Source organism: Stegodyphus dumicola, chromosome 11 (assembly GCF_044657685.1).
Source record: "Stegodyphus dumicola isolate Sdum_Otavi_A_Nest chromosome 11, ASM4465768v1".
Taxonomy (NCBI): Eukaryota; Metazoa; Arthropoda; class Arachnida; order Araneae; family Eresidae; genus Stegodyphus; species Stegodyphus dumicola.
The window spans coordinates 155,035,768-155,056,392 of NC_140778.1; positions in this window are offsets into that span (position 1 = coordinate 155,035,768).

The following is a 20,625-nucleotide window of genomic DNA, read 5'->3' on the forward strand; positions in this document are numbered from 1 at the left end:
ATGAATGCAGGTGTCCCTCAGGGCTCGAATCTTTCGCCTTTTCTCTTTAATATGTATATAAAGGATCTTCCTAGCCACGAAGATGCCTTTATCGCCTGCTATGCCAACGACACTGCCATTCCAACCCTCAAAGAGCTGTCCAAAACTTACGAATGCAACAGATTATATTTTTCTATGGTTCAGTGCATGGAAAATTAAAATTAACGAAAGCAAATCAACTACAATTTATTTTTCAAAAGAATCCTAGAAGACATCTTAGTATTATCATCAATAGCATCCCTATTCCCAATGAAAAATGCATCAAGCATTTAGGAGTTTAATCTCGACCAAAAACTTATACTCAAGGATCACATTGGAAATATAAGTAAAAAAGGTTATCAAGCAATAGGAAGCATTTATGCGCTCATAGGAAAATAGGAAATAGGAAATCATAGGAAAATAGGAAATCCTCATAGCTCATAGGAAAAAATTATAAACTTAGTCTAGCAGAAAAAAGAGTAGTTTAACTTCAGGCAATACTCCCCATTCTTCTTTATGCATCTCCAGCTTCTGCTGCTATTTCAAAAACTCACCGCACAAAAATTCAAAACAAGGCAATTCGAATAATTACAAATGCACCCTTGTTTGTGCGGAATAGCACCTTACACAATGACTTGAAAATCAAACCAAGAGGTACAGAAATTTTAAAATTATCTCATAACTACTTTACGAAGTGCGATAATCATCATGAAAATATTATTCAAAATACTCAGAAATTATAATTACACAGTAGAACAACGACACAAAAGATGCCCTACTATTCACCACAATAGTCGGTAGTAATTGTATATAAAATTCCGTTCCTTACTTATTTAGCCAAGTTTTATTTCATTATTATTTGTACTTTTCATCTTACTGCATTACTCTACAAAGCGCTGCGGACTTTGTCCCTGCCAAACTATAGACTCCGGTGTGTATGTAGTTTTATTCTTGAGAATCGTTTTCTACTGTGAAAAACTATGCTAATTCATCATGTAATCATTTGCCAATAATTATTTATCCAAAGAATAGGATGATATTTCTTCAAAAACTCACAATGCAACCTACAAGAGATGGCGCCACCGGAGCACCAGCATACTAAGGAGCTTTTCATTTCCCAAAATAGGTAGAACCACACGAGCACTTTCGTTACTTCTAAATTATTTATCTCTCAACACATAGTGGCACTGGAGCCTCCATTAAAAATCTCTGAGTTCTAGCACAATATGTGTACAAGTACTTTCCATTCCAAGGATTTAACTCCCTTCATCCTCAAGATTTATGAAAATCAAGAATAATTTCGCCATTTTAAAAATATGCCATGCTTCAACGCTATATTGCATTCTCTATTCATGCCATTGCTTACCTATGCCATGCTTCTACACTATGTTGCATCTCTACTTAGGCCACTGCATATCTTTACGGAAAATAGTGTCAACTATAAATTGATTATGCCTGTACAAATAATATGCATCAACTCACGTAATGAATATGCTATTATGTTATGCCTTACAAATTACTTCTTCATGTAGCACTCAGGATGTGCTAACTGCTCCGTTTTTCGGAATTCATGCTCCTCACAGGATTCCTCTTCAGGGTAAGACAATTATTTTGGTAAAGGCCTTTTTTAAAGGCTGAATACCAAATATTGGGACAGGGATATGGATATACTGATATGGCATGTGCAGTGTCCCGGCACTTGGATCTTCCCTGCAGTTCACTGCGGTACGTATTGAGATGCGTTTTTAATCGTCAGAATCAGCAGTTGCTACCCAGCGACTGACTTTTGCATTGATATTTCTGGTTAGAGCTAAAGTGCATTCATCGTAGCCATGGAAGATTCTACTGGAGTGATGAAGCACATTTCCATTTAAGTGGAACAGTCAACACCCATAATTCTCGCATTTAGCACACGCGAAACCCTCGTACCTTCCAAGAGATTCCACTTCAGCCACTGAAAGTTACAGTGTGGTGTGGATTCAAAGCCACATTTATTCTTGGTGTGGTGTAGTGGTGGTGTATTTAATTACGGCAAAGCATACTAGGGCTATCTGCCTGAGGGATGCCTTTGTGGAGGACTTTCTAAGGAAAACTGGCTCGTATACACGTTAAACATGGGGAAAAACACGAAAACGCCCATGCAGCCAGCCCGTTCGCGGGATTCGAACCTCGGACCGAACTACCAGTGTTCAGCGACTTTACCGCTCGGCCGCTGGTGGGCCCATTCATTCTTGGACCTTTCTTTTTCGAAGAGTCTGCGTGCAATGGCTCCGTGACGGTTAGGAGGTACAAAAACATGTTTGAAAATTTTGTTGTATCTCAAACACAACAGCGGCCCACTTCTTGATTCAATTACCTTTATGCCAGTTAGGGCGCCTTCACACATTCGACTTCCGAAACATTTTAGTAATCATAGAGTAATTAGTCGTGCGTTTCCGACAACCTGGCGATCTAGTTCTCCAGATCTTAATATCTGTGATGTTTGGCTGTGATGTTACTTATTTAGTGTTTGTATTGTGTATAAAAATTATAAAAACCAAAAAAATTATAAAATATAAAATACAAAAAAATCATAAAAACTTATAAAAAGATTATGATGCTTAAGTTTTTATTATCTTATCTCTATCCCTAAACTTTCTCGAGCCTGTGGCTCCCTCTATTGTGCATCAAGTAAATCACTTATGCCAAATTTTTCCTATTTCTGCTCACTTTTAGTAATTCTGATGTGGAGGTAAATGGTTTTGAACCATAGGCACTCCGAAAATTGCAAATCACTGGCATTGGCCATGCATTTTACACAAATGATAATTTATGATCTGGAATCTGAACAAGCTGTCTACAGACTGCAAATTTTACATCCTGGAGTAGGGAAATATATTGAGCAGCTTTCTCTGCAGCGTTAAGGTCCTTCTGACACTAGTGCTTGGTACGTTCGAATAAAAATGAGTTGCAACTGTGCATTTTGTGTCTTTTCGGCATATTTTCTGTTCTACAGCGCCATCTATCGATGTATCTAAAACTAATTTTGTTTTCGCGTAATCCATTTTCCCATGTTTCTACAATTTTTTGGAGTTTGCTGAACAATTTTGGAGCCTTCACACTCAGTAGTTCCATACATAGAGAGAGCTCAGAATAGGGGTGTTCTAATTCTGACCGCATTGTATATATATGTACATAAACCTGCTAGTTCCAAATTCAAAAGAACAAGTTTCTCCACAACTTTGCTTAGCATTTAACAAAATTCAGTTTATACATATTAAATAGAGTTCACTGATAATTTCAGTCATTCTTTAAATAGTTTGCTGAGAGTTGTAGTCCTTTTCAAATAAATATTATTTAACAAAATGCGGCATTTCTTAGACTTTCGAATTTTCTCGTATTCAAAATTTTTTTACAAATTTTTCTGCCGCAGATATTTAGAAAGTAAGTTTCTTTGAAATTCGGAATATTTATTTAAATATAGATATGTATATAAATTTAAAGTGCCTCCATGCCGAAAAAACTTTATATCCGTGCCCATGTTTGAAAATGTATCTAATGTCTATTGTTTAACGAAAATGTGCTAGTTCCTTTCAAAAATATATTATTCAGATAAACCCTCTATTAGTCCAAAGAGGCTTTGTCCCTGAGGGACTATTCTTTTCGTTTTGCCTTGATTCACAAAAAATGTCCGTTTCACTTTTCAAACAGTTACCACCAAATGTTTCCTGCATTATATTTGAAGAAATTAAGTAAGGAAAAATCTGAGTAAATTTATGTGTATTTCTCGCATTGTGTTAAAACAACGGTACATAGAGCCATCGAATTTTGAATGACGTAATCCTACTGCGAATATGGGCCTGTGGAAGCCCAAATTTGAAATTTGTTTTATGATCAATTTCATATTTTGTAAAACTTTAACGAATTCTTGAGTAACAATATCAACGATTTGAAAGCGAGTAATTGCAACAATCTCTACAGGGGGGAAAAACCTTTTCATCATCTTTGGTTGCTAAAGATCTCCAGCGCGCAGAACTGTGTATCGGAAATTCTAAAGATAGGCTCATTTTAAAATTATTTTGCGATATTGCTATTGAACTGAAATTTATGGTTAACTGCGAAGAACATGATATTTAGTAAATAAAGGTAAAACACAAAATGTTAAAAAAACGTCCCTTTGGACGTAATTTAAATATCAAACCTTTCAGATTTTTATTATATAAAGTTTTGAATATTTTGAAAAAAAGTAGCATTCTGTCATCGGTTCCTTATTTCTCAATATACTGACTCTATTTAAGGTTAAATAAAATATACTGGATTTGCCAACAATCAATTTATGAAAAGTTTTTTATTTTTATTTTGGTCTTTTTTCAGACTGTATTCATTTTTTTTTTTTTTAATTTTAATCCACAAACCGTCTTTTCAAATGAAAACTGAATTTAGGCTAGACTTCTCGTTACCTCATTTTCGCCATTGCATTATACAAAAATTAGCAACTCCATTAAGTGTCGAAATCTGGCAAGCGCATCTGTAACCATTTTTTACCTACCACCTTTCGTCATTAAGATACAATTTCAAAAGTTAATATTGAGAGAGATGAACTATTGTTTAACTTTTATTTAGGGTTAAACTTTTATTTAGGGTTTTATTAGGGTTATTTTTTTGTATTTTTTGTATATGTGTACACACAATACAACTCATATATATATAAGATTGCTAAAACCATTACTTAGAAAGGTTAAAGTTCTATAATGTTGCATAATGTTAACTTAGGAGAAAAATATTATTTAAAAGTCTCTTTACGTTCAGAATTGAATTAATTCTTGCAAACACTCAACTTTCACTCTTCGTATTTCGGAAAAGGGTACTGAGATCCAACTTGAGTTAGGCTTTCTTCCATTTTCAAACCCCACCCACCAAACAACTTAGAATGGTGTTTGATTATTGGCCCACGGATTTTGAGTATAACGGAATTCGATGATTCTAAAAATATATCATAAATGTTAATTAATGTAATATTGCGTATTATGTTTTGTAAGTCGTGAGGTGTATTTTTCAATATAATCAGTTAAATTAATTTTTTTTAAACTTTTTTCAAATTGTTTTAAGACTTTATAAATATTTATGCATTTAACAGCAAAATATATGTTCTCAAAATAAACACAGTTGAGAATTTTCACCAGAGAAACGCGATTGGAATGAAGTATTATTATTCCTTTTAAATTAAAAGTAAAATAAACTTTTCAGTCTAATGTATTCTTTTGAGACTCCGTGCAGCTTCTCTCCCATTTTGCAGCTAATGCAGTTACATTTACGGCTTTTTTAACATGCTGAAGACTATATTTCCGCTAATAACGATCTCGGATCACATCCTTGCTTCTGGCTTCATTTACTAACAGTTCTAACCAAAAATTAATCATTATATCACAGACCATTAACATTTTTAAAAACTAGAGGTGTATACTATAAAATCCATCACACCCGAACGCGAGAATCAATTCTTCCGTAAACTCTGTAAATAATTAAATTTTGCAATTTCTTTAATATAAATAAAGGATTAACCGAGAAAGTGAACGAAAACGAGTTTCGAAGATTAAGCCCACAAGTTTCCTTTTGTCGTTTACCGTTACACACAAGGAGATTAGAACTCATGGAGATGCCCTCCACGCATTCCAAGTGAAGCCAAAAAAAGGGGGGAAGCAGGCCCTTAGTAGTCGTGGCTTATAAAGATTAACGTGCTCTAACCACACCTAATTTTGTTCCTGGTAGTCGTAAAGGATTCCAGATTCTTCACGTCCTTTTCATTTTATTTCTACATTATATAATTGCAATAATTTCTACATTATGTAATTGCATCCTGTAATTAATGAATGCTAGCATTAAAAGGAATTTGAACACAGAAAAGTAACTATGTGCTCAAACTAGTATTTGATTATAATGTACTTATTCTATGGATATATAATTCTCAACTCTTTCATGTTATAAATATTACTTATGTTTCGAAAAAACTTAATTTGAATAAACAATGATAGAAATATGTAAACTTTACGTTGTTATTTTAAAACTCACACAACAAATGTGACTAAAAATCAAATCCAGTTATTATATATCTACTTGAGCACAAAATAAAATGTAGTTAAACACATAAAAGGTAAGACCTGTAATGTAATTATGATTAGACATTAAAGTAAACTGTTTTCTTTTCCATGGAGAGCTAGCCACGCCCCCTCCCCTTGTTTACTTATCTTTTTGCTATCACATATAAGTTAATTACGAATATCGCTTTTATTATTATTATGAAAAGGTAAATCTGAGAACTATATGTGTTTCTTCGTGGACTTTACACAAAGAAAATATTCAAACTCTTTCTTGAAGGCCATTGAAACACACGTTTCGATTATTCTACTTGTATATGCACGTTCTAAAACATTCTTTTACATGGACATGAAGTCGCAAATGTAGACATTATTTCGCTGTAACAATTCAGTGCCTTTTAGATCTACGAATACAAAATCAGAAAACACACCGAGAACTTGAACCCAGCTGGCGTTTTGCTTCTATTCGCTTAGTAAGGTAATCGTTTTCTTGCCCTCACTGGGCGTGGCTTATTTCCTTCCCCTTTGGCTTCACTTTCTTCGTACTGCAATAGCACAGACGCCATCTGCATGTATTCTAACTTCCTTGGTTACACACTACCAATTGATCGCGTGTTTATTAAAAGTTCCAGTCAGTGACAACTCATATGGTAAATGAATTGCGGTGATGATGAGTACTTAGTCCTGGGACTTTGTCTCAGAAATTAGTGACCCTACGGGGTGCGTCTTAGTGGTGAAGAACACTCCACTTTAGAATTTAAGTGGAAATTTTTTCAAGAGGAAACTAGGTACTGTTCCGATCTTTTGGCAAAGCTGTAAGTAGTCACTGAGGGAAGTGTTTTGTAGTGTGAAGCAATTGTTTTTTTCGATGCAATTTTTGATAAATTTCGGGTTCGGGACCTTGGTCGCCGTACCTTTCCTTCTTGATACTATACTCAAGATAAGTATACATATAATAATAGATTTCTACATAAGCACATTTTCTTACACTCGTAGTGGTGGGCAATTAAAAATAAATCACTATCATTTCTTTTTGTATCCTCTAGTTAAAAGGCCTAGACACGCCCCTCCATTCTCAGTTCCAGCCGTGGATCTTATGAGACCTTTCTTATAAGGTCCGTGGTTCCAGCGCCCGGCCCATGAAAAGGAAGGACGTGCTCTGCTATGTAATTGCTCTGCCATAATTTACTTTCTCCAATATTACTCAAAAGTGGCCACCTCTGCATTCTTATCAATCTCTTCACTATTTAATCACAATACCTATTATGCATGATCAGGTTTAAACTCTAAGAAGTTGATGCCTGTAGTGAAAGTAAAGCATAAGCCAATGATTATAAGATACGGAGGGCCTATGGTTGAAAACCATGTACCTTATCTTATCACATTATGCCCGCAGAAATAAATTTCTGCCCTGGATATTTCGTTGCGAAAATTTAATCTTTACTTCACAATGATTAGTGCCATATGCCAATGAGCCTAGCTGTAAAATCTTTCCTTTCCGGTTTTTAGTGTCGTATTTATGTGTTATAAAATTAATATATATATATAAAACTAAAAATACAAAAATGTTTAAAAATATTAAATCTTAAAAAAAAACAAAAAAACTTGATTTTTCCTATCTTTAAACTTTTTCGAGCTAATGTAGCTCTCTCTAGTGTGCATCATGATAACCAATTATGCAAATTTCCCATTTCTGCTCACTACTTAGATATTTCTTTGATGTGCCCTGTGGTTCAGGCACTCAGTAACTTATACTCATTGGCATTGGCAATCTTGATGAGTCTCATGCGTTGCTTTCAAAACATCGAAGCAAAGGACTTCTTGTATCATCTCTTCAAATCTACCTCGCATGGAGAAATCTCATCTTCGGACTTCATCATATGTCAGACCCAGTCGGGATTCTCTGAGGAAACTGGCAAGAGCAGGAACGAATCATACTGCTGAATGCCAGGAGAAACACCAAAGTATCAAAGTATCAATCTTGATAAAATAGAAAATAGAACGTCCCAGAGATATTTCTTTGTTTAACTATTGCAATGAGCTATGTAAAAAAAAAATGTTGAGGTTATAAGATATATCTCCCGCCTTCCTAGCGTACCGTCGTGGTGTAAGGGTCAGCACACTGAGCCGGTATTTCAGAGGTCCGGGCTTCAATTCCCGGCGAAGGCGTTGCTAATTTTTCATCTCTTCTGCTTCCAAAAATTACCTAATGTCTCTACAGTGGCGCCCGAACTAAAAGGATGATGGATGATGATTCTCCTCAGCCAGGATTTGGCTATTGGGTATCCTAAAAACCCAAGTCGCCCTTTTAAAAGGGGGAGTATGTATGGTATTTCTCCCGCCTTCTTAGCGTGTCTTCATGATGTAGTGGTCAGCAAACTGAGTCGGTATTCCGTGGTTCGATTCCCGGCGAAAGCATTGCTAATTTTTCATCTCTTCTGCTTCCAAAAAATACCTAATATCTCTACAAGGTCTCTTTCAATCTCTTCTGAGTTTCTCTCGTTCAGTTTGATTGAATCGATAAAATTTACAGCATCAATTACAGAATTCGTCATGGAATGTAGGGCAAGCATGCATACACGTGATGGCAATTTTCTAGATGAATGATATGGCAAAATAACTATTGTTAAATTATATCTGAATTTGCAGGGACAAATACGACCCGCGTTATTGAATGTCGATATTAGAAAGTTTTAGCCGAACTATATAAATTGAACTATATAGTTTAGAGCGCTAATTTAGAAGTTAATCATAAACTTCACTTTTACTTGCTAAGCCATTACTCAAGATAACAAACAGTTTGTTATCCCTTATCTCTTCATGCTAGTGTTTCAAAATACAGGACAAAGTACTTTCAAGAATTCCAAAATTTGACTTATGACTTACTTTTTTCTGGTCATTAACTACTAAAGAGTTTTTGCCAGTAGATTGCAATAAAGTGCATTTCCAAAATTTTAATTTGCTATTCCTGTTAACGTTTATCAGTATTACTTATACTATAAGAATCACTTGTTTTCGTATCTGACATTGTTATTGACTTTAGTGCCTGTGTATGGTAGTTAGGCAGGTAGGTATGGTCCGTTCCACCATCCTAAAAAACCCAAACTTGTCTTTTGGCTTGTACAGACGGGCCAAGAAGGAAACACATATAGAACAACACAAAACAAATGAACGAAGTCTCCAGTAGCAGGCATATTGGATGTTCTTTGTTATTATTCTACTCCATTTGCAACCATTTTCTATGATCTCTGTTGCTATGTTTTTTGCTTCATTTCCATAATAAACCAGGTCTTTAAAGTTCTTCTTGCTACTCCTAAAGTCTTTTGTTAATTCACACTCTTCCACATAATGCCTATTATTTCTCAGCTTTCTGCGTAGTAAACAGTTTGTGTTTTCTTGAATTTTAAATCTATTTAGGTATGCCGAGGAGCTACCGTGACCTGAAAGGATCTGATAAAGGTTTTTATCTGTTATGGGTTTCAATTTTTTCGAGATTTCAATGTTTTTCCAAGAAGCCCTTTCTCTGATCTGAATCTTTATATTTTCCCCATTCTTTATATACATTTAGATCCATTTTCCTTATTGCTTTTTGTTCAGATCCTCGATAAACCATTCGTTTTGTATTTATCTCAGTAGCAGCCTCGTTTGTAAGGCCCTCTCATTTACCTCATATCCAACGTGCTGTTTCACCCAAGAAAGTTTTATTTGACGCTTTGTGGAAAGATCCCTATAGAGTTCTTTCACTTCTTGAATATCGAAATTCGGCTGGTCTGGGCTGGAGAGGCTTTCTAATACTGATAGGGAATAGGAATAAACCTGTATTAAGTGCTGTCTATACAAGTTAATTTTTGAATTCCTCTAGTTTATATTTTTTATTTTCCATTTCACATCTGTGAAAATACACTACAAAAGACAATCCAATTTCCTCTCCAGTCCTGGAGCCATCCGTATATATGCCAGTTTTTCCTATTATTGGTGTCATATTAATATAATGGTTCGATATTCTTTCCTTTGGGTGAATTAAATTGATATTTAGTCCTTCAAAGGCGCTCCTTGTTATAAAGTAATCTTCGAAGATTATACGATCTTTCTTAATAAAATTTTTTCGTAAAAGAATTTATAGGATAAAGAAAGAGGGTGGACTCCTGCCAATACGCCTAGCACCTCTTCATGCAGCCAGCTTCTCTGTATTGTATCTGATTTTATTCTTGGGCGTCGTCGCTCCGGTTCTCCAAGCTCCAGTACCACTTGTGATTATTGGAATTATAACATTTCTATAGATGTTGTGTATTATATTACTTTTTCTTGCTGAAATGTCCCATGTAAAATTACGTTTATAGATATTCAAAATGCCTTCACTTTTTCTGTGAATGTAGTTGAAATGTTCTGCAAATGTTAATTTGTTGACTATGATTAATCCCAGGTATTTTATGCTTATGTATGGTAGGTAGATATGGCTGTGCCCTCCCTCCTGTCAAGCCAAAGCTCCTCCCCTCTTATGGCTTTTCTAGCTCCTCCCCTCTTATGGCTTTTCAAGCTCCTATATTCCAATATTTGTATAAATAAATATTTGAAAAGTAAATTTATTAGCATTGCAGTAAACAACCCTTGCGGTTCGCGGAGATTACGTCATTAATACATTTAACGTACGGCAAAATCGGATTCTGCAAAGATAAAATGCTACGAAAAAAGAGTGGCTTAGGTTCAGCTTAAGGAAGTATGTATAATGTATACAAACCTAAAGATTATTGTAATTACGGAAATTAAATAATTAATTAATTAGAGAAAATGAAATAAATGCTAATTGAAAGGATTTGTGTATTGTTTAATAAGTAAATACATGATAAAATTATTTTTTTAAATAGCTGGTGAATCTGAATCTTTTTCCTTGCTAGCAGGCTTCGATTACTAGGAATCCTTACCTGCCGTTTTTAATAAAAGCCAAAGGCTGTTTGCATAGGATAATGAAAATGTGATAGTCACACCCAAACCGTGGGCGACAAATTCCTTCTGCATGGCATTCATAAGAAATGATGGCAGAGTCAAGCCATCATTTCTTTCTTTCTTTTCAATGGCTAGGTGGCATGTAACAGCTTACACTGCTTTAACCACCGCTTTTGAAATATTGCTCTTAGGCGCTGGTATACTAAGTAAATGAAATGGTTGTGGAACGCTACGGCTTTGCTTGGGACAATATCTGACGCAACCAAGGAGTTAGAACTCATGGAGATGCCCTCCACGCAGTCCAAGTGAAGCCAAAAAAGGGGGAAAGCATGCCCTTAGTAGTCGTGGCTTAGTTTTGTTCCTGGTACTCGGAAAGGATAGCAGATTCTTCACGTCCTCTTTCCCTTACTTTTCTCGCCATTTCATTTTATTTCTACATTATGTAATTGAAATAATTTCTGCATTATGCAATTGCATCCTGTAATTAATGAATGCTAGCATTAAAAGTATTGTGAACACAGAACACTAACTATGTACTCAAACTATTATTTGATTATAATTTACTTATTCTATGTATATATAATTCTCAACTTTTACATGTTATAAATATTCCTTATGTTTCGAAAAAACTTAATTTGAATAAACAATGATAGAAATATGTAAACTTTACGTTGTTATTTTAAAACTCACACGACAAATGTGACAAAAAATCAAATTCAGTTATTTTATATCTACTTGAGCACAAAATAAAATGTAATTAAACATATAAAAGGTCAGACCTGTAATGTAATTATGATCAGACATTAAAGTAAACTGCTTTCTTTTAGATGGAGAGCTAGCCACTCCCCTCCCCTTGTTTACTTATCGTTTTGCTATCACATATAAGTTAATTACGAATATCGCTTTTATTATTATTATTATGAAAAGGTAAGTCTGAGAACTAACTATATGTGTTTCTTCGTGTACTTTACACAAAGAAAATACTCAAACTCTTTCTTGAAGGCCATTGAAACACAAGTTTCGATTATTCTACTTGTATATGCACGTTCTAAAACATTCTTTTACATGGACATGAAGTCGGAAATTTAGACATTATTTCGCTGTAACAATTCAATGCCTTTTATTCCTTTCAGATCTAAGCATACAAAATCAGAAAACACACTGAGAACTTGAAACCAGCTGGCGTTTTACCTCACTTCGCTTAGTAAGGTAATCGTTTTCTTGCCCTCACGAGGCGTGGCTTATTTCCTTTCCCCTGGCTTCACTTTCTTCCTACTGCAATAGCAGAGACGCCATCTCTCTGTATTCTAACCTCCTTGGACGCAACACCTTTCACATTTAGCGGTAAGGAACGCAGCTTTTCTGTATCTCATAAAACGTCTTCTTCTCTACCTTCATTTGGGTCAATCACCGTTACAAAACAGTTTCTGTGCACTTTTTTAGCATTGGTTTAACTTCTTGTACATCTGTTTATCTTCTTTAGCGTCACCGCTTTAACCCTCGACCGATGTTATAACATCATTTAATTATTCATATGTCATTTCACGATTGTAACTCTGGTTTACTTGTTTTATATCTCCTACTTCCATACCTGAAAATCTTTCGCCGCGTATTGCTTTTGGCATTTGTGCGATTTCTTCGGTTTCATTTTCAATCGATGGAAATCCTTAAAAATATAATTGATAAATTCTTGCCAGTGTTGATGCCATCAAGCCTTTATTGTTGATGAAATTCATTCGTTTCCATGCGAGTTTAATCATTTCTGCGCAGTGTCCTATGTTGAATAGCATATAAAATGCCATTAGTGTATCGTGCTTTTCTTCATCCAGTGCTTTACTTGCAGAGACGTTAACACACCTGACGTAGCAGACTTTGAAAGCTTTTATGATTCCTTAATCGATTGGCCGTATTAAGGGGGTGGTGTTCGGTAAAGTAATAAAACCTCCATGTTTGGATGCAACGTTGTGAGCTTCAATTCTCTGTCATGGAGCAATATTAAGAAACATTCCCTCCGTCCCAAATTAGTTGCTACATTTAGGCCAAAAATGTTTTCCTAAATTAGTTGCTAGATTTCAAGTAGGTGGAGTCATAAATAACTTCCGATGCAGTTTAGTCGATCGACATCAGTAAACCTACAATGAATGTAACGCTGCATACTAGACTTTCATTCTGAGTTTTTACTTTCTACAAATGTAGCACTGGTTTTGGGACAATTTTTTCGAGGTAAATTTAGAGGATTAGCAAGCTCGTAAACCACGCCCCATTTTGTTAGGGGTCTACCGCTAGTATATAAGAAAGATCGTGTTTATACGATTAGGTCTGCCTATGGGGAGGGATGCCTTCGTGGAGGACTTTCTAAGGGAAATGGCTCGTGTTCGCTGGACAGATCGTTGAATTCATAATTAATTAGTCAGAAGATAGTTTTATTTGGTTACTGATGGAAGAGTCTTTACAAAATGGGGTTTGGCTTAAGGGTGTGCGAATCTAAGTTTTTAAACTAATTTGGTATTGAATTAAGGAGGGAATGTTTGGTAAGTCAATTTTTGTTGTTTGACAACGTAGCACCCTGAAATTTCTGAAAAATGTCCAAAAGAAATCATGAACTCTTCAGTATCAATAATCAGTGCAAAAGTATCCAAATGTAGCAACTAATTTGGGGTAAAGGGTGAAGAAGAAATTTAAAGCTCACTTTTGCTGTTATGTGGGTAATGTTTGAGTTCTTTAATGTATGAACTTTCAAGCCGGTCATTATGGAGGACTATCTGAACGCGGTTGACACTCTGCAGCGTACGACGTATAAATGAAATTCTCGCACTGGACAAACTAAATGGAAGATATTCAAATAACACGTATACACAAAATCGCAAGTGAGCGTTCTGCAAAGGATTACTATACGTTTCCAAGTGCAGCCTCATTGTTAAAATTCACATCGGTGAAGGCCAAGTACGTGTCGTTTTGCAGTTTATATGTAGTTTTACTACTTGAGTTCGTTTGAAATTTTTGCACGAGGAAGGGCCATTTCAGAACGCTTTTATCTACCACTCAACTACACCACCTCAGCGCATTATTTCCACATACTCATTCCATTAAAAAATCTGCTAGCTGATGTTTCTTTTACTCGCCTTTGCATTTTTACCAGATATTTTTAAGTCACTTTGAATGCATGCTTCATTTTTAAAAGTTTGGTATAAATATGAAAATATTAGGAACTGTTATAAAATGATTAATTATTAATATATTTTTGCGTTCTACTTGTTCGTGGATTTGGAGAGATTGATGACTTCCATTTCACTTGATGAAGAATCAAAACACAATTTATTTGTCAATATCACAGGAGAGTTCCAAATACACGTTTACAGGTATCGAAAAACTACGATAGACATACTGAAACAATCAGCAACACAGCCCTCATGTTATCAGGCCATAAAGGTGAAGACAGTTTCACGGCAAAGCTCTAAAGTACAACTCCCGACTCAGTCGATCGCTTAATTTAAGACAGTACTACTGACTAACATACTCTCACGATACTCGGCGTACAGGCAGGGTATTTATAGCTTTTGACCTGCCTTCGAGAACATTCTGGAGAAAACCGGTAAAAATTCGTTTTAGAATGTTCTCGATTCGTTTATGTCATATCGCTAATTTTGTCGCCAAATGGGCGATTTCTGGCAACTTTGTAATGCCACTTTCTGGAAACTCAAATCCCGCTTTGCGGAGAAGTTATCTTACGCACTGGGCACTTCGTAACAATATCAAATGCGGTATATTTTTAAACATCCACTCTGCTTTAGATTGAAATTTATAATATATATAAAATGGCTATTGGAAAATGCTATGTTACGCAAACAACTTAATGATAAAGCATAACTTTAATTGTAGGCACTGACAATATCAAAATTATCAATATGTAAATAGGATTGAACTGAGATTAGAGCAGTATCATCTTTCTCTATATATAAAATGCTATTTTAATGAAGCCAATCAAGAAAGCGAACCAAAGCTCTTAACTTTAAATAGAAAAGTCAGAGTAAAAATTTAGAACTCGTTGTTATGTATTTTACAATTACTTTGCCATCTGCGATTAATAACATGAATAAAAGAAGATTAAAATATCTACTGATATATGGCATGTGCAGTTTTTTTTACATGTATGTAACAAGCATGTGAAATAAAACTTCTCGTAATGATTGCTTCTTATAAGCTGCCATTTTCAGTAAGTGACAAGTATTTCTAGAAATATGACACACTATTAGTACAGTACATTACTTTTCAAAGAAACACTCGGGTTCATCCTAGAGAATATTCTTTGTATGGTGAGGGTGTGCGTATAAATATACAGAAAGAGATAAAAATTAAATAGAAATAAATTATAAAAGATTGGCTACTCTCTGAAAGGAAATACACAGATTAAAACAAAAACAAAAACATTTCAAAATATGAAAATAATACAAAAAATTTTAAATTATAAAAACTATATAGTATAAAGAATACAAAACTAAAAAATCTGATGTGCACATCACATGACTTCCTTGTACGGAATATTAAATTATACGCATTTTTTCTTGTTCGTTTAAACTTATTGCATTTAATTAAATCTACCTCGCCGACAGCGCATAAACCACAATAGAATAAATGCATTCTTTAAAATTCACTCTATTTGATTACCATAGCGACACTCTGGCGCTAGGTTCACTTAAATATTTCGTTCATATTATAAGTCAGAATGCACAAAATGTATATCATTTAAAGAATTATCTAATCGTTGCCACATGTTCTATTCGAATACTATAATAAAGCTAGAACGATGTATAAAAGAAATTAAGCAAACACAACAAAAAAGAAACAGTTTTTCACAGACGATTGAGTATTTCTCATTCAATTAATTCAGTTCTCACTTCGCGACAAGGCAAAAATAGATAAAAACTCAAAATATCTGTATTAAAAATTACTAATTGTTAAGAATTAAATAACTAATTATTAAAAATTAAGTAAATCTAAAACACTTATTTCCTCGAAAAAATTCCAGAAAGGATTAAGCATGATTTAATTCGCAATAATAAATGAAGGCGTTATCTTTGTTGTTGCGAAGCTACGTTTCTCTAGATTGGCAACAAATCCACTACTCTGCTGTTTCAAAGGTAAACAAGCAATGGCCGCCATAAAAAAAATCTGATGTGTACAACACATGACTTCCTTGTACGGAATATTAAATTACACGCATTTTTTTCTTGCATTTTGTTTAAACCTATTGGTTTCGTTTAAACTGTAAGTCCTATATACAAAATTTCAACGTTGTGAGGCTACTCGTTTTTGAGTTATGCGAGATACGTACGTACGTACATACATTCGTACAGACGCCACGAAAAATTCTCTTCAGAATTCATTTTAAAGCAGTTTTATAATTTTTTTGGTGGAAAAGAGTCTTTTATTATGTTGTTACGTACAGATGTCACGCAAAAAACATCGTTAAATTGCATTCGATAGCGGTCAAAATGGATATTTTTATTGAAATATGTTGCCTGAAACTTTTCGCGATTACAATACTTCCTTTTTACTTCGTGCAAAGAAGTAAAAACTGTTGAAAATTCCTTGACCTTTTTCAAGGAGCAGACGACGAATTTTCAACAGACACACGTTTCGGAATTATATGTGAATACTGAAGATATTTAACAAATTATAGAAATTGCTAATAAAAGTAGTTAAAATCTCCACAAGTGCAACAAAATAATTAAAAAAATCTTTTAAAATATAACAATCCTCAAGATAAAACCTGCTCCTGATTTTGATTGACTGACTAGCTTCGCAGCATGCTAGGCGACTTTTGATAATATAAATCATTCTACTTTGAAATTTCTCAGTTCTTTATGTACACATATTCTGAGTATTTATAACCAAGGAGGATCCAAAATTATGCTTACGTGAAATAATGTTCCCTATAGTTCCTTATAGGTACATTTATTTTTTTTTTTACTAATCATAATAAGTTAATGCACTCTAATATTCAAAAGATTTCTCTAATAGTTACCATGATTTGACCGATCATGCTATATGCAGTGCCGGCATGGGCAATCGCCAATAAAACTGAGCGCGAAAAATTGGATATACTTCAAAATAAAATTCTACGTAGCATTGTGAGTGCACCTTGGTACGTGAGAAACTCTATAATTCTTAACGACCTGGATATTCCATCTGTGCACAACTTTATACTCATGACAGCTCACAACTTCTTCGAGAAGATGAAGCATAGTCAGTATAACGCAATTAAACAAATGTTGGATTATGATCCAACCATTGAATATACTGCCAAACGCCCAAGGACAATTCATCACAATTCGTTATGGTGGTAACTTGTAAAATTTAATTTTAAAATTTACTTGAACTCTAATTGGACTCTATCCTATTATTTGTGTTGCATCAGTAGCGTAGCAAGCAAAACTGGCGCCCGGGGCAAAATACATTTTTGGCGCTCCCCCGCCAAAAAAACTTTCAGTATAGAATATAATGAATAAATTTCAATGTATAGAATATATTCGTAATAAGAAAATAATGCAAATAATAATAAAATGCTGAATCTGCCATAAAATACGCAAAAATATATTAAGAATAGTCACTACCTAACTACACTAGCCTCGGGTTCGGAAATGCATCTGTGTCGGCGAAAAAAATCAGACATACGATGATCTAGAATTAGTTAAAAAGCTGTTATTTATTTTACATATTTATATAAGTGTTTTTAAAAAGTACAATTTTTAAACAATTAAAAGTTTAATATGCATTATAGATAAATAGATATGTGGCAACTTGCCTACTACAACTCAATTCTGCCAGTCTGGTAACCCATAGCAACCAAAAACAAAATAATATTTATTCTATTCAATTGTTATAATTATTTAACGATCTGTCTCAAAAAATTGTACTACCATAATTGGTGACCCGTATTTATTACGAATAGCAATCTTCAATATTGCACGAATATGGAGTTTATATGTCAAAATCCTGAGCACCAGTAAGTTATCCAGTGTGATGAGATGCAAGTAAGACATTTCACCTGTGATTTCAAGCGTTGTGCCGCATTCCGATGAGTCAATATATTTCTGTCATGATTTCAGCGAATATATGTATCGCCTGCTGCATTTGAGCCGCCAACTTCTCTGGTTTCAAGTACCAAGAAACTATGTCACTATATACATATTGATTATTTTTCTATACATATTATTACTGTGCACATTTGATTGATCTAAAGTGATTGACAACGATGCTGCTTCACAATTGGCGCGAGTGGCAGTTAAGCCATCGCCTTTTTGTCCCCGAGACCCATCGTTACGGTCCATTCAATTGGATGCGCAGTTTAAATTGAGTCGCATTACTGCCGACGAAACTCAATTTTATACAGCGATCGCCGCGTTAGAATCAGAGGTACTGCAATCAGCTCGTGAAATAATTTTGAATCCACCGGCGACGGACAAATACAAATCTTTAAAAAAGGATTAATTTCTGTTTATGAAGAATCCGAGATAGTTAAAATTAAGCAGCTGTTGCACGATTTACAATTGAGTGATATAAGGCGTCTTCTTAGTTGCTGTCTAAAATGTCAGACTTAGCCGCCGGTAACCTAACGGATAACATTCTTAAAACATTATGGATGAATAGACTCCCATCTAACATGCAAACCATTTAGCGGCCAGTAGCGAGCCACTTAAAAATCTTCCCGAAATCGCTGATAAAATTCACGAACTGGCCATTCCTGCGCAAATATACGCAGTGCAGGCTCCTGGTCCAGGTATTGTGGCGTTACAGGCTCAAATTGATGATTTGTCCAAACAGGTTACTCAGTTAGTAGCCATCCAAGCTGAACCTTTTCACCGCAACCTCTCCACATCACGTAGTCAAAATACACGTCCTAACCCACTGAGGAAACGTTATGAAAGCCCTCCTCCGGGTATTTGTTTTTTACCACCACAAATTTAGAAACAAGGCAAACAAATGCCACCCATCGTGTAACCCATCGTGCCAACAAATGCCACCCACCGTGACCAGGGAAACGAGAAGGGCCGTTACTCGAAGTCATGAATGACAGCGGCCGGAATTTTGCACGCCTTTTCGTCATCGAAAAGAATTCGGGCTTAAGGTTTCTTGTAGACACCGAGGCTGATGTTTCTGTCGTTCCACCACATTTTCACGAACAAAAGCGCCTTATTAAGTTACAACTTTATATAGCAAATGGAACTCCTATTCAAACTTCTTGTGAACGCCTGATATCTGTTGATTTAGGATTGCGCCGCAACTTCCAATGACAATTCATTATTGCTACTGTCCTATTATTGACGCTGACTTTTTACATAAATTTTCTTTGCTTGTCGATATTAAGAATCGCCGTTTGATAGATTCCTTAACCAACTTAACTTATCCGGGAGTAATTCGCAATAGTGAAGATTTGAGCATTAAACTGATTTCGGGTAACTCCCCATGGCATCAACTTCTCAGAGAATTCTCTACAATCACGCCCACAGTTATGGGTATTTCTGAACCCGAGAACGATGTACTACATTATACTGAAACTAAAGGACCTCCAATTGCCGCTAAACCTAGACGCTTCCCTCAGGACAAGCTTAAACCCGCCAAAGAGGAATTTTAATACATGATGGAACAAGGAACTTGCCGTCTTTCAAAAAAATCATGGGCCAGTCCGCTCCATTTACACTCATGTCCATAAATTAAGGATAATGCAAAATCAGGCAAAGGAAGAGTTAGAAGCAAAACAAATTTGACTTATTTGTAAAGCTTATTTATTATACAAAAGGTAAAGAGCAAAAAAAGATGCTATATGTTTGATATTATTAAAAAAAATAGCGATTTTTTCTCCCTGAAGCAAATTAAAAAAAAAAAAAAACTATTTACAAAAAACCAATATTACATGGTTGGTATGATTGTTAATACATTGTATGTCTCCCAGATGATGGAATACAGTGAGTACAACACCTAGGCATGCTGAGTATCAAATTATCGATCTGATCGTGGGGGATATTACACCACTCAAAAAGCAATGCTGTCCGAAGTTCCGGTAGACATGTAGGAGGAGGTTGACGGGCTGCAACTCGTCGGCCAAGCATACTTCACACATGCTGTACTGGATTCAAGTCCGGTGAGAATGCTGGCCAGTCCATACAGGTGATATCCTCCGATTGAAGGCATTCCCTTACGATGATTGCACGGTGAGGACGGGCGATCTCATCCATAAACACAAATTGTGCGCCTATGGCGCCCCGAAACAAACGTACATGTTGTTTCAGAATGACGTCCCGATAGCTTCGGCTTGTCATGGTTCCAATTTGAACATGCAGGTCAGTTCTGGAACCCAGAATATTTCCACCCCAAACGAGCACTTCTGCACCACCGTAACGGTTTTGTTCAATGATGTTTTCTTGGTGGTAACGGGTACCTGAAGCTCTCCATATGAACGTCCGACGAGAATCAGACTGCAAGCTAAACTTAGACTCGTCGGAAAACATCACACAAGCCCACTGTTGCGGTGTCCACAATGCATACTCTCTACTCCAGGCTAACCGCAGGCGACAGTGAGTTGCAGTAA